Source organism: Mastigoproctus giganteus, chromosome 10 (assembly GCF_048544385.1).
Source record: "Mastigoproctus giganteus isolate SK-2022 chromosome 10, ASM4854438v1, whole genome shotgun sequence".
NCBI lineage: Eukaryota > Metazoa > Arthropoda > Arachnida > Uropygi > Thelyphonidae > Mastigoproctus > Mastigoproctus giganteus.
In genome coordinates this window covers 117,901,030-117,915,687 of record NC_143584.1, presented here as the reverse complement: position 1 = coordinate 117,915,687, position 14,658 = coordinate 117,901,030, and positions in this window count along the sequence as shown.

Sequence of the window (14,658 nt, the reverse complement as noted above, 5' to 3'; positions counted from 1 at the left end):
CCCGAGGGCAAGGGTGCAGTGAAAGCTGAGGCAGATGGTGGTGCCATTTGCTGTCACCCAGGAGAACTAAATAAATAAACCACTGGACATAATCCGTAGCTAAACAAGTCCACCTCCATATATGGATGATGTCGCAGTTAAATATTATTCATACTGCATCGAGTGTGGCCCAGGATAAATTCATTTGCGTTCAGGCCTTGGGCAGAGGGCTCGGTTTGAAAAGTTGGAGACAATCTCTGGAGCAAGTGGCTCTGTCCCCCATAAGGCTACCACAAGAGAAGAGTAAGAACTTCCAGCTCCACCAATTGGCAATGCTTCCTGCGCAACCCAAGAAGGAAGAAAATGCGAACGCATGAACTGGAGCATTAAAATGAATACGTACATCATGCGAGCATACTATGAAATAACCAGGCTAGAGACTGATATGACAATGTACAGATCATGACTACATACTAAGTAGTTGGAACGATACCTGGATATTCAGGTCACCGAACAGCGATCAGCAGACCAAAGAAGGACCATCATCACCAAGAACCTAATGCTCCTGCCATCTTGGTAAAAATCAAGCAGAATGTCAGCGATCTGCTACAAAGCAAAAAGAATATAGTCAACATGGAACCAGAGGAGAAACAGCAAGAAGAAATACAACCCAGAGTAGCTGAAGTGGAAAGAGACGAAGTCATGCTATCCAGAATAGAAGATGAGTGGAAGAAGGCCCTAACAGAATTCGAAGGAATGGCCCCCACAAGAACCCACGTGATACCTAAGCAGAGGCCAAATAAAATCCTGTGGAGAGTAACAGATCACCTCAATCGGCAAATAATGCCACATTACCTTGACAACAATGGTGCAACACTGGAGGCTATCCACACAGCCATAGCAGCCACTAGGATTAATGGAAAAGAAACGAGAGACCAGCAACAGAAGGAATCACCAGCTTGGGAAAGAACACTTCAGCAGAAGATAGAAGAATTAAGAGTCACGATAGGTCAGTTCACCCAGTACCAACAGGGTAATAGAAGTAAGAAATTGATTGGAAAAGTGAAGGGCATCCTCAAGAGAGACAGCGTCCACAGCAAACATAAGACCAGAAATCAGAGAATACTTGGACACACTGAAGCAGAACCTCCTCGCACTCAGCAAGAGACTACACTGATACAAAGAGAGCTCCTAGAGGAAAATAAACAACCGAATTTTCGATGAGGACCAAAGAGCCTTCTACAGGAAACTGGGTAAAGATGAGAAATCAGGAAACAGACCACCCGAGAAGAAGATGATCAAAGAATTCTGGGGAAATATCTGTAGCAGTGAAGTAAGACATAACAGCAGAGCACCCTGGATAGAAGTAGAACAGAAGAAAACGAAGGACATACAAGAGATGAGAGAGTGGGAGATTCTAGAAGAAGTAAAAGTTGATCAGGAATACCCAGAACTGGCAAACCCCGGGAATTGATAAAATCCACAACTACTGGTACAAGAAGCTCATCTGCGCACACAAGCACCTAGTAGAGCAGTTCACTTGAATGATAAAACACCCGGAGACAATCCTGAAGGAGTCACATATCTGAAGCCTAAAGATGAAGATACAAGAAACCCGGCAAAATACAGGCCAATCATATGCCTCCCAACAATGTACAAGATCTCTACCAGCTGCACAACTAAGAAGATATCAAACCACTTAGAGAGTCAGAACATAATGGGCGAACAGCAGAAAGGATGCAAGCGGATGAGCAAAGGACGCAAGGAGCAATTAACCATAGATGCCGCAGTTATGGAGCAAGATTTCAAGAAGCATCGCAACTTATACACGGCCTACATCGATTACCGCAAGGCCTTCGACTCCGTACCTCATAGCTGGCTAATAGAGACCCTCAAGATCTACAAGGTCACGATAGTGACAAATTTCCTAGGAGCGCCAATGGCCAAATAGAGTACCACCATTAAGGTCGAGAAAATCACAACCAGGCCAATCCCCATTAGAAGAGGAATCATTCAGGGAGATGCGATGAACCCACTATGGTTCTGTCTAGCACTCAACCCACAACCCACTATTTACCATGCTCAATGGCAGCAAGTATGGATATAACCTCAAAGAAGGAAGAACCTGTATACGCTCAGCCACCTGGTGTACATGGATGACATCAAGTTCTACGTGGCAAGAGAAGCAACTACTCCGGATCACCGAAGAATTCAGCAAGGACATCAGGATGGAATTTGGTCTAGAAAAATGCAAGACCCACACACTGCACCAGGGAAAATTAGTTGGCTGAAACTACCAGCTGCTGAATGGTAAAGAGGTCGAAGCTATGACAGAAGGAAAGACCTACAAATACCTAGGGATGATGCAGGTTGAGCAGTTTGAGCACAAGGAAATCAAGGAGTGCCTGATCGAAAAATATCATCAGAGACTCAGAAGCCTGCTGAAAGCAAAATTAAACGGAGGGAACACAGTTAAAGCCATAAACACCTATGCAGCTCCACAACTAACATGCACATTCGGGGTCATAGATTGGACTAACACCGAGCTAGAAGATATCATGCGAAAGACAAGGACAATGATGACCAAGAGTTGCCAACACCACCCGAATTCAGCAGTGGAGAGAATAACAATACCTCAGAAAGAGGGAGGAAAGGGCCTGATAGAGAAACAGAAAACAGTGATTGTTAACCCGAAGGATTACTTCGAGAACAACAGCACCACTCCATCAGGCAATAAGGAAGATAGATAAGTGGTATACCCCACTCAACCTGAGCGAGGAAACCCCTCCCACCCAGACAGTACAAGAAACAAAGTTAGAAAGATGGGCAAAGAAGACACTCCATGGCAGACACTACAATGACCTCCATCAAGATCACATTGACACCATTGCTTCCAATGCAAGGCTCACAAGCGGGATGCTCTTCCCCGAGACTGAAAGATTCACGCTGGCCATCCAAAACTATGTAATCAACACCAGAAACTGTAGAAAATACATCGCAAAGGAGCCCGGAATGTCAGATGACACATGTCGACGATGCCACCTGGCCTCAGAAAAGATCAACGCATCACCACGGGGTGCAAGGTGATCACCCAGACTGAGTACACTCATAGACGTGACCAGGTAGCCAGGATAATACATCAGAAGCTAGCGAGGAAATACCAGTTGATCAAAGAAAGTGTACAATACTAAAAGTAGGAACCCCAGGCAGTACTAGAGACCCAAACCCACAAGCTGTACTAGGATCATGCCATAGTAACAGATAAGATCATCCCGCACAACAGACTGGATATAACCCTTGTAGACAAGATCGAAAAGGCCACCTACCTGATTAACATTGTGGTTCCGAACACTAGCAATGTCCAGAAAACCCATGAGGAAAAAATTAGGAAGTACAGGAACGTGAGACATGAAATCAAGGAGATGTGGCATATGCAAGTAGTATCAACCTTCCAAATCATCATGTCAACCACCGGTATGGTGCAAAAGACTCTACATAGCACCCTATCAGCAATAGGTCTCCCAGAGAACACCTACAAGGAACTCCAGAAAGTTGCAATCCTGAACACATGTAGGATAGTCAGAGATTTTACCGACAGTAACACCAGACATTACAACCACCCTTTGTATTTGGTACCAGTACTCGTCACGGAGTGGAAACCCCCAATCAGGGAGAAATAATATAAGAACAACAACAATAATAATAAAGGGAACGGACCACCCGAGAAGAAGACGATTGAGGATTTCTGGGGAAACATATGGAGCAGGGAAGTTAAACATAACAGCCGAGCCACCTGGTTAGAACTAGAATGCAAGAAAACCAAGGATGTACAAGAATTGAGAGGATGGGAGATTCGGGAAGAAGTAAAACAGACAATCAAGAACTCTCACAACTGGCAAACTCCAGGAATAGATAATGTCCACAACTACTGTTAGAAGAAGCTCACTTGCGCACACAAGCACCTGTCAGAGCAGTTCACCCAAGTGATAAGGCATCCAGAGACAATCCTGAAGTTTCTCACTCAAGGAATCACATATCTGAAGCCTAAAGACAAAGATACAAGAAACCCAGCAAAATATCGGCCAATCACCTGCCTCCCAACAATGTACAAGATCCTGTCCAGCTGCATAACCAGGAAGATAGCAGACCACTTGGAGAGCCAGAGCATAATGGCCAAACAGCAGAAAGGATGCAAGCAGCTGAGCAAAGGATACAAGGAGCAATTAACCATTGATGCTGCGGTTATGGAGCAAGCAAACAAGAAGCGCCACAACATGTACACAGCCTACATCTATTACCGCAAGGCCTTCGACTCTGTTCCTCATTGCTGGATGACAGAGGTGCTGAAAATCTACAAAGTCAATCTGATAGTGACAAACTTCCTAGGAGTAACGATGGCGAAATGGAGTACCACCATTAAGGTCGAAAACATCACAACCAGGCCAATCCCCATCAGGAGAGGTATCTTTCAGGGAGATGCCCTGTGCCCATTGTGGTTCTGTCTGGCACTTAATCCGCTATCTACCATGCTCAACAGTAGCAAGTACGGATATAACCTCAAAGGAAGGAAGAACCTGTACACCGTCACCCACCTGATGTATATGGATGACATCAAACTCTACCCGGGAACCGAGAAGCACCTTCAGCAACTACTCCTGATCACTGAAGAATTCAGCAAGGATATTAGGATGGAATTTGGTCATGACAAATGCAAGGATTGCATGAGGGAAGATTAGTTAACCGAAACTACCAGCTGCTGACTGGCAAAGAGATCGAAGCCATGGCAGAGGGAGAGGCCTACAAATACTTGAGGATGATAGGGCTCAGCAGTTACAGAACAAGCAAATTAAGGCCTGCCTGACCGATCCAAGCCCGAGGCAGGATTCGAACCTGCGACCTTTGGGTTCACAGGCAGGCACTTTACCCACCTGGCCAGCCCGGTCGACCAGAAACCTACTCAAAGCAAAGCTGAACGGAGGGAACACAGTTAAAGCCATAAACACCTATGCAGTCCCAGTGCTAACATACTCCTTCGGGGTTATAGATTGGACTAACAGCAAGCTGGAGGATATCATGAGAAACACAAGAACAATGATGACCAAGGGCCGACTACACCATCCGAGAGCTACGTGGAGAGACTGACAATTGCCCAGGAAGGAGGAAGGGGCCTGATAGACCTCACTGAGCAACAGAAGACAGCGATAGTTAACCTGAAAGAATACTTCCAGAAACACGCAGCTGCACTCCACCAGGCCATAAGGAAGATAGCGAAGCGCTATACTCCACTCAACCTAAGCGAGGAGCTCCCCCCAACCAGGAGGTACAAACGAAGCTAGAAAGGTGGGCAGAGAAGACACTCCACGGAAGATACTACAATGATCTACATCAGGGTCACATAGAGAAAATTGCTTCCAATGCATGGCTCACGAGCGGAATGCTCTTCCCCGAAACTGAAGGATTCATGCTCGCCATCCAAGACCAGGTAATCAACATCAGATACTATAGAAAATACATCGCCAAGGAGCTCGGAGTGTTAGATGACAAATGTCGACGATCCCACCTGGCCCCAGAAACGGTCCAACACTTCACCACGGGATGCAAGGTGATCACCCAGACTAAGTACACTCACAGACATGACCAGGTAGCCAGGATAATACATCAGAAGCAGCAAGCAAGGAAATACCAGTTGATCGAAGAAAGTGTACCGTAGTACAATTACGAACCCAGGTAGTACTAGAGACCCCAATACACAAGATGTACTGGGACCACGCTGTAATAACGGAGAGGACAATCCTGCACAACAGACCAATCATAACCCTTGTGGACAAGAAGGAAAAGGCTACCTATCTGACATAGCGATTCCCAACCTGCAGAAAACCCATGGGGAAAAAATCAGGAAGTACACGAACCTAAGACAGGAGATATGGCATATGCAACAAGTAATGACGATCCCGATCATCCACGGGTATGGTGTCAACCACGGTATGGTGCCAAAGATCCTAGATGACAGCCTAGCAGCAATAGGTCTCCCAGCCAACATCTACAAGGAACTCCAGAAAGTTGCAATTCTGAACACCTGTAGGATTGTAAGAGAGTTCCTCAACCAACAGTAACAACAGTTCCTCGACCATCAGACATAACAACAAAACGCCCTGTGTACTTGGTTGTAATACCCGTAACACCCCAATAAGGGAAAAATAATATAAGAGCAGCAATAATAATAATAATAGCTGGCTAATAGAGACCCTGAAGATCTACAAGGTCAATCTGATAGTGACAAACTTCCTAGGAGCAACAATGGCGAAATGGAGTATCACCATTAAGGTCAAGAACATCACAACCAGGCCAATTCCCATTAGAAGAGGAACATTTCAGGTAGATACTCTGAGCTCACTTTGGTTCTGGCTAGCACTCAACCCGCTATCCACCATTTCCGTACTGGCATGCTCAACGACAGCCAGTATGGAAATAACCTCAAAAAAGGAAGTAAGAACCTGTACACCCTAACCCAGTTGATGTACATGGATGACATGAAGCTCTACGCAGCAACCGAGAAGCAATTTCAGCAACTGCTCCAGATTACCGAAGAACTCAACACCAGAAACTATAAAAATACATCTCAAAGGAGCCCGGAATGTCAAATGACACATGTTGAAGAGGCCACCTGGCCTCAGAAACAATCCAACCTATCACCGCAGGATGCAACGCGATCACCCAGACTGAGTACACTCATAGACACAACCAGGTAGTCAGGATAATACATCAGAAGCTAGCGAGGAAATACCAGTTGACCAAAGATAGTGTACCATACTACAAGTACGAACCCCAGGCAGTACTAGAGACCTGAACCCACAAGCTGTATGGGACCGCGCCATAATAACGAATAAGACCATCCCACACAACAGACAGGACGTAACCCTTGCAGACAAGATGGAAAAGGCTACCTATCTGATTGACATAGCGGTGCCGAACACTAGCAATGTCCAGAAACCCATGAGAAAAAAAATTAGGAAGTACATGAACGTGAGGCATGAGATCAAGGAGATGTGGCATATGCAAGAAGTATCAACCATCCCAATCATCATGTCAACAACCGGTATTGTACCAAAGACTCTACATAGCAGTCTAGTAGGATAGTCAGAGATTTCCTCAACCGAGAGTGACACCAGACATTACAACCACCCTGTTTACTTGGTAGCAGTACTCGTCACGGAGTGGAATCCCCCAACCAGGGAGAAATAATATAAGAGCAACAACAATAATAATAAAGTATACCATACTACAATTACAAACCCCAGGCAGTACTAGAGACCACAACCCACAAGCTGTACTGGGACCACGCCATAATAACGGATAGGACAATCCCGCACAACAGACTGGAAATATCCCTCGTGGACAAGAAGGAAAAGGCCACCTATCTGATTGACATAGCGGTACCCAACACTGGCAACCTGCAAAAAACCAATGCAGAAAAAATCAGGAAGTACACGAACCTAAGACAGGAGATCAAAGAGATGTGGCATATGCAACAAGCATTGACCATCCCGATCATCGTGTCAACCACAGGTATGGTGCCAAAGAACCTACATAACAGCCTAGCAGCAATAGGTCTCCCAGCGAACATCTACAAGGAACTCCTGAAAGTTGCCATCCTGCACAACTGTAGGATTGTCAGAGAATTCCTCGACCAACAGTAACATCAGACCTAACAACAACCACCCTTTATAATTGGTAGCAATACCCATCACGAGGTGGAACCCCCAATCAGGGAGAAATAACATAAGAGCAGCAATAATAACGTACCCTAAGTGAGTATTATGCACAATGGGACATTTCTCAAATTGCGGAGCAGATGAGTGTAAATGAGCATGCTCCTTTTCCTTACACTAACTACTATTTACATAAGAATGTGCATTGAGAGTTTGAAAGGATATTTATGAAGAATGGTTTCTGTTCGGTATGCTACATTTGCAATAGTCTATGGTTCGAAACGACAAAGCTACCAGCTGTTAAAGATACACCATTGATATGCACTGCATTTCCCAATGTTGACATCAACAGCAGAGGGTCACTTAAGAAAAGCACCATTTCAGTGCTCTAAGTCGAACGGTTTTGTCCACCTAGAAATTCTCCTCACTTATCGTTCATACAAATAAGGCACTTGAGACAAATATATGCATTCTGAGCCAAGTGATCAATGTGCCTGTTTTAGTCAACGAGACGGTCCATCGCTTGCCAAGGCAGATTGACCGAAACTGGCACATTGATCACTTGGCCCAGAATACCGTATTGTCCGTATGTGTGTCTCATGCGCCTTATTTGTGCACATAAAACGCAAGAAAATACACAAGTCCAGCTATTTGATCGATTTAGTAAGAAAGCGAGTGGTTAAAGCATGGCTTCAATACTTGGTCGACATTCCTCTCTATGGATTGTATCTGACTGTCATTCTTTAATGACAGTCACATGGAAATTAATTTGGCTAAAGACTACATAAGCAAAGCGGTTCCAATCGAGCAAAGTCTCATCGTCGAACACCAAACATTGTGGAGTGACGATAAATATCTTAGAATCGCCCCAGGAAAAACTAACGTACTGCAGAACTTACTGTTTGACAAGCATGCAGAGGAACTCTCCTTTCCCAGCATTCATCTTGGACAATTCAGAACGTTCAGTGAATTTATGTGATTCCATTCATGATGGCAATGAGTGGGCTCAGACGATCTGACCGACGTGGCCCCACTCCATATCTCCTTCATGTAGCAATGAAGATAATGAGATAAACGAGACTCTTTGACGGTGGCTTTCAAATACATAGGTAAAGATGCAAACCTGACCTGCAAGTAAGTTCAACCCAAAGAATACATTAACAGCTGTATTGAAAACAATGTGGCCTTCCTAAGGACAGTTACAAACTCAATCTACTACTGGGCTCAACGTAAGTGCGATCTATTCGCCATGATTAGAGAGCTACCTACAATGTTCTTGACTCTGAGTGCCATTGAAAGCGGTTGGACGCGCATACTTGAGCTATTGTACAAGCTACAGAATAAGGGGCACAATATTAGTGGGGCTGATGCGAGCGACACAGACTTCATGCAGAAGCTAGTGAATGAAGATGCTGTAACTTGTGCGATATACTTCAAGAAGATTGTGGATGTAATTATGAATATATTGCAGTCAAAATGTTATAACCCATTTGGTCAATTTTACACGGTCAACTTTTTCAAGCGCATACAATTTCAACATCGTGGTAGTCTACACACGCACATTTTGCTGTGGCTAAATAACGCTCTCAACAATCCTTTGGGCGAGAACAAAGAAGACCCCATCGCAATGATCAAGAAGTTAATGTCTGTCTCCGCTTCAGGCAGCTTCAAACTCACAAACATACATTCATTTTTTTTGTTAGTTGTTGGCGCATCAGCTTCGGTGGCCATAATGCACCTTCCAAGGATTTTGCACTACTCTGACCCAAGCCCAATGCGGGATTCAAACCTGCAACCTTTAGGTTGCCAGCATACATTCCTGTGTTACAAGAAAAAAATAAAGCTGGTTAAACGACAGGCTTGTCGATTTGAAGCATCATTCATGCCTTGTCGCATGAATAGTGCTTCAAATCAACAAAATCGTGTTGACACGTGATTTTGCGACACGGAAATGACATGGCAAAGAATCATGATTTTTGATCAAATAGCCACACTGAAAATTACGTAATTTCAGTCATTGACAACTCTGATTGACACCTATTTCATCCCCTTGGAATTCACTATTCTGTTATGATTTTTCGACACTTCATTTTCGTGTCGCAAAATGTCATTTCTGGTTAGTCAATCAAATCAAAAAACCAAAGTGTCATCAAATGACCTAATTTCCATGTCGCAAAATCATGACTAATTGGATTTACTTCAGTCCGAAATTTATTAAGCGCGGCCAAAGATGTTTTCACATCAAATACTATGTGGGAAAAGTAATAAATATTATACAGCTAAATTAAACGGAACAAATCAGTTTAGAGAAAATAAAACCATAGTGCTTTATTATGTGTTCTCTAAAGTTAGTAATTAATCTGATAAGGAGATAACTATATTTACTTCTCACTTCTATTAATCACATAAAAAGGAACAAAAATTCAATTAATTTAATAATAAAAAAGTGCCTGAAATGTTAGTTAATGAATGCAGTGCATTACTTGTTTTTTCACTTAAGATGCTAGACCTTTAACATCACTCATACTCCTACATTTAAGGCTTTCTTTAAATTGTCTTATGAGACTGTTTTTCCAACTTCATTAATAGGAATGAAAGGTAATTTAGTTTTGTTAATGCAGTCTCTGCCAATGAGCTTTCTACATTTTTAGATGAAGTTTTGATTCGTGCCTATTTCAAAGCTGCAAGGAAAAAAGTTACTGTAAACAATCCCACCAGGTGGACAGGTGATTTAACAGTTTTCTGGAGACAATTTTTAAAGCCAGATGCACTTTTTAACACTGTCATTCTTGACCTGCTCCTGATGTAGAATATCTAAAATGAGACTGTAAAGTTTTAAACAAATGATGCATCAAAGCCATCTCTGATTGCAATATGAAATACTGGCATCATCTTGTCCTTGTGTGTGTGTCAACAATGATCCTAGAACCATACTTATCATATTACTAGACATTTGTAAAATAATAAGAGTTTCTCAATATAGTACGTAGAATACTTCCATATGATACTCTCCAGAAATTAAAACGAAAAACTTACATTAGAATAAAAAATAATTAAAAACCAATTTAACACAATTAAAATCAATTTAACACAATTAAAAATATTAAAAAGAATCTAACAAAAATATTCAAAACGATTTTTCTTTCCTGAAGCTGACAAGGCTTTTCGACCGTATGTTGTGATCACAGGAATGAAAATTACCGAATAGGTTTGAACATGAAACTTACGGAAGTGTTCTATGTACTATATTGAGGTAAACTCCTCTTATTATTTTACAAATATTAATGTCAACGTAGAACGTATTGAACATTACAGCTCTGATTTATACTATCATATTACTAGACATAAACTGCCCTCCCCCAAATAAATTTACAATTAAATAAATCCCTCCCCCAAATAAATTTACAATTCTCTCCCTATAGATGGACAATCCCCTGGAATAACTGTTAAATGGATTTTCTATGCTTTAATTATCTCGATCATTCTGCTTTACACCAATCTATTTGTGATCTTAATGCCCCTTATTCCTTTGACAATTTCATATCTCCATTCACTCAGGAAGAAGTTAGCTTCGCTGTATAAAAGATTAAAAATTTTTGCTGTACTGGTGTTAATCATCTCATGGGCATTTTTATTACAAAATTTCAGTTACATCTATTGTTTTAAACCCATATGATAAATGCCTTTTAGAATTGGTGTTTCCTACTTTTTTTGAAGACTTTTCTGCTAAAACTAATGTTCCACAGGCTTTCCTGTTAGTGTGCTTGCCGGATAACCTGTATCACCTAACGATTAAGACAATCAACTCATACAATTACTCAACATTCAATGAGTAAAATAAAGCTACCAGGCAAGACTATCACTATTGAGGAAACTTGGGTTTTCATATGATCGACTAGTGATTTACTTTTAGGACTACTATCTCGTGTCCTCAAATCTTATCCTGAAATGTGAAGGATAGATCTGCGACAACAAGAAGGCGCTTTGATTTCCACTCTGGTCCCTTTTCAGATGATTAGATTCCAGAGCGGCCACAAACGGTGGTCCTTTTCCATTAAAAACTTATTCTGTGAACTATGTGTAACTAGAGAATGGTCAAGAAGCAGGAGTAAACAAACAAAACATGATTTATTAGACATAAACATATATGATACAAACGAATCAAAGTAGTGGCTGGTTGCATCTCAGTATTAAAGAGTATGACTCTGTACCTTATTCGCAATATACTGAAGATTGCTTAATATACTAAAAGTTGAGACATGTATATTAGTTAGATTGTGTTCTTCGTGAGGCCTTTATTAGATATTCATTGCTCATACTCAAATGCGTCAATAGGCATCTTGCTGTCCGAATATTTAGGTAACTGTAAAGTTGGCTGGTATGTTTACCAGTGATTGACCATTTAATAGTGCTTAGTATTAACAATAGGAAAAATGTTTACCAGTAAATCTGAAGGAGGAATGTAAGCAATCATCGACAGTGCAGAGGGAGGGGTAGGTCTTATTGTTGGGTCGTTTCATTTAATTTCCTATTAAAGTACAAGCAAACTTACCAGAAAACATTTGCGTTCCTCCAATTTTTGAAGGCTCTAGACAGCGTTCCATGGTGTATAACTTTTTCTCATAACACTACTTCAACGACAATTCTTCTACTGGATCTCTCTGTTTCTCTTCGCCACTCCACAACAATCAGTCATGACTTTAACAACCGAGAAAACGACAAACAAACTATTCCCCAACCAATGAACGACTCTTTCTGCTCTCTCCAAATATATATAGGTCCCTTCTCCCTTAGGTTTGAATCCTCATATTGGTCAAGAGACTAATTTTGTGGGGGAAAGAAAATGATTGTCCTGGAAACCTGACCCAATTAAAAATAGAATCTTATGAGTAGAAAGAGGAACTTCGCATCTGCACGAGGTGACATATCCAGATTGTTCAGCATTAGTCGCTAAATCTAAAGTCTCTTATTCGTACCAATCTCCAGATAATAATCACTTCGTAGTTAGGAAGTTCAGGTTTCACCTCAAAGGTGAAACCTTTTCCTTACTTAGTAATACTCTAATTTCTCCGCTGAGAATTAGACTTTCTCATTGTTTTAATGAAATTTAAATCCACAACGTTTGTCCGAACCGATCGAGTGACGATCTCTTGCTGTGATTTAGCCGGACTCACAATAGAGTCTCTATTGCTGCCTCCCAAGTTCCAAGTCAAGGTGTGTATATTAGAACAGACAAAAATAGCTTACTGCATGAAATGGTTATTATTCTCTGAGCATAGCAGTGGCAAAAATTTAGGGTGACTTGCTGATGGGGATGGAGCAAGAAATAAAAATGTATGCATTTTTATACTCCTTCCCCATATGGACAAAAATTTTTAGCAGGGGAAAAAGAAAAGTTTTCATGCTCAAAATTCTAGGTTTTGGATGAACCGAAAAAAAATTAGGTATGGAATCTCTCGGTGGGGGGAGTAGAAGAAAACTCGCATATCTCCTCTAACATAATTGAATTATTCTTACCTAATACAATTAGTACCTAAAAGAAAATAATGTATTCCATACTAATTTTTACATGTCGGTTGGGTTGTCTGTGGACAACATGTCATTATGGTACAAAATCTGTGACATCTTACTTTGGTTGGAACAATTTTTTTTTTTTTTTTCCAGTTTGGAAACTTAATATTTTGCTCAAAAAACATGTTCAAAGTTTGTTATAAAATGTCTCTGGAATACACACACTTTTCTTTTATTTCTTATGTTGTAGAAATGTTCTCTAGTTGATAGCTGTTGATTTTAGGAACTGTGGTTTTGGTCGCTGGAAGAAATATATCACTGGCAGTCCAAAGTGCGCTGAGGTGTTCATCTCTCTTAGAGTTGGCTTCACGTGACTATTGCGATATTCTTCTCACTCAAGAGGGCAATACGATATGAAATAAATATAAATAAAAAGGTTAATATCTGTTCCTACTTTAAGCATTCAATAACATGGTATTATATAAACTAATCACTAGACATAATTTGTATCTATGACAGTGTAAAAAAAGATAACACATTATACATACGTTGTTATTTAATAAGATATACCTTTCAGTTACATACAAAGTGAGTCAGCTACTCCTCAAAATACATAAGGATTCACCAGAGTAAATGTTTATAGTAACTCACAATTATGTTTAACACATAACTGTAGGGTGATATACTTAGTTGATTTATAATATATTTATGCATGAAGTTGCATGGCTATTTATATAGTCATGTACTTCATGATTATCCACAAAACACAAAGAAAAATCAACATAGAAAATTACCTAAGCAGGTAATTTTTAGCATGGTTAGCTTTGACAGGTATTATAACCCTGTCTGCACCAATATAATTAGTTTCAACATCAGTAACGGTTAAATACATGGCTTTTAGTTATACTTACATTGAATATAGGTAAAAGAATATATCTAGATAAATACCAAGATAACATAAAATACCTTCTTGATTAATATAGGTTACTACAATATATATATATATGCACAATTCATAGATAACAATATTTGGAAGTTTAACAGAACTAGTTTTACAACTTATTTAAGTATTATTAGCCTTGCTAATACTTAACCTTTACAAAACTAGAATATTTTCCATTTACAAACTTCAATTCTCTACCTCTACCCTTGGTGCTGTCCTTTCCGAGTGCACATTCAAAGGGCCTGATGGCATATCACACCCACCACTGTGTCAGACCTGAAGCGCGTCGCACCTCAACCAGGCCCTCGCACTCAAGCCAAAAGTGCGAACGCTGGCCGAGTGCACAGTACAAGATATGGTTGAGTGGCCCCAGGGGCACTGGAATTGGTGGTCCCCTACTTCAGGTAGCGCTTCCTGACTGGGACAGAAGTCCTGGATGTTAATTACTGTTTAAAATGGTAGTGTCTCTTGAAGTATTCGAGCCTTCTCTTTCCATCTGTGAAGATTATTTTGTAG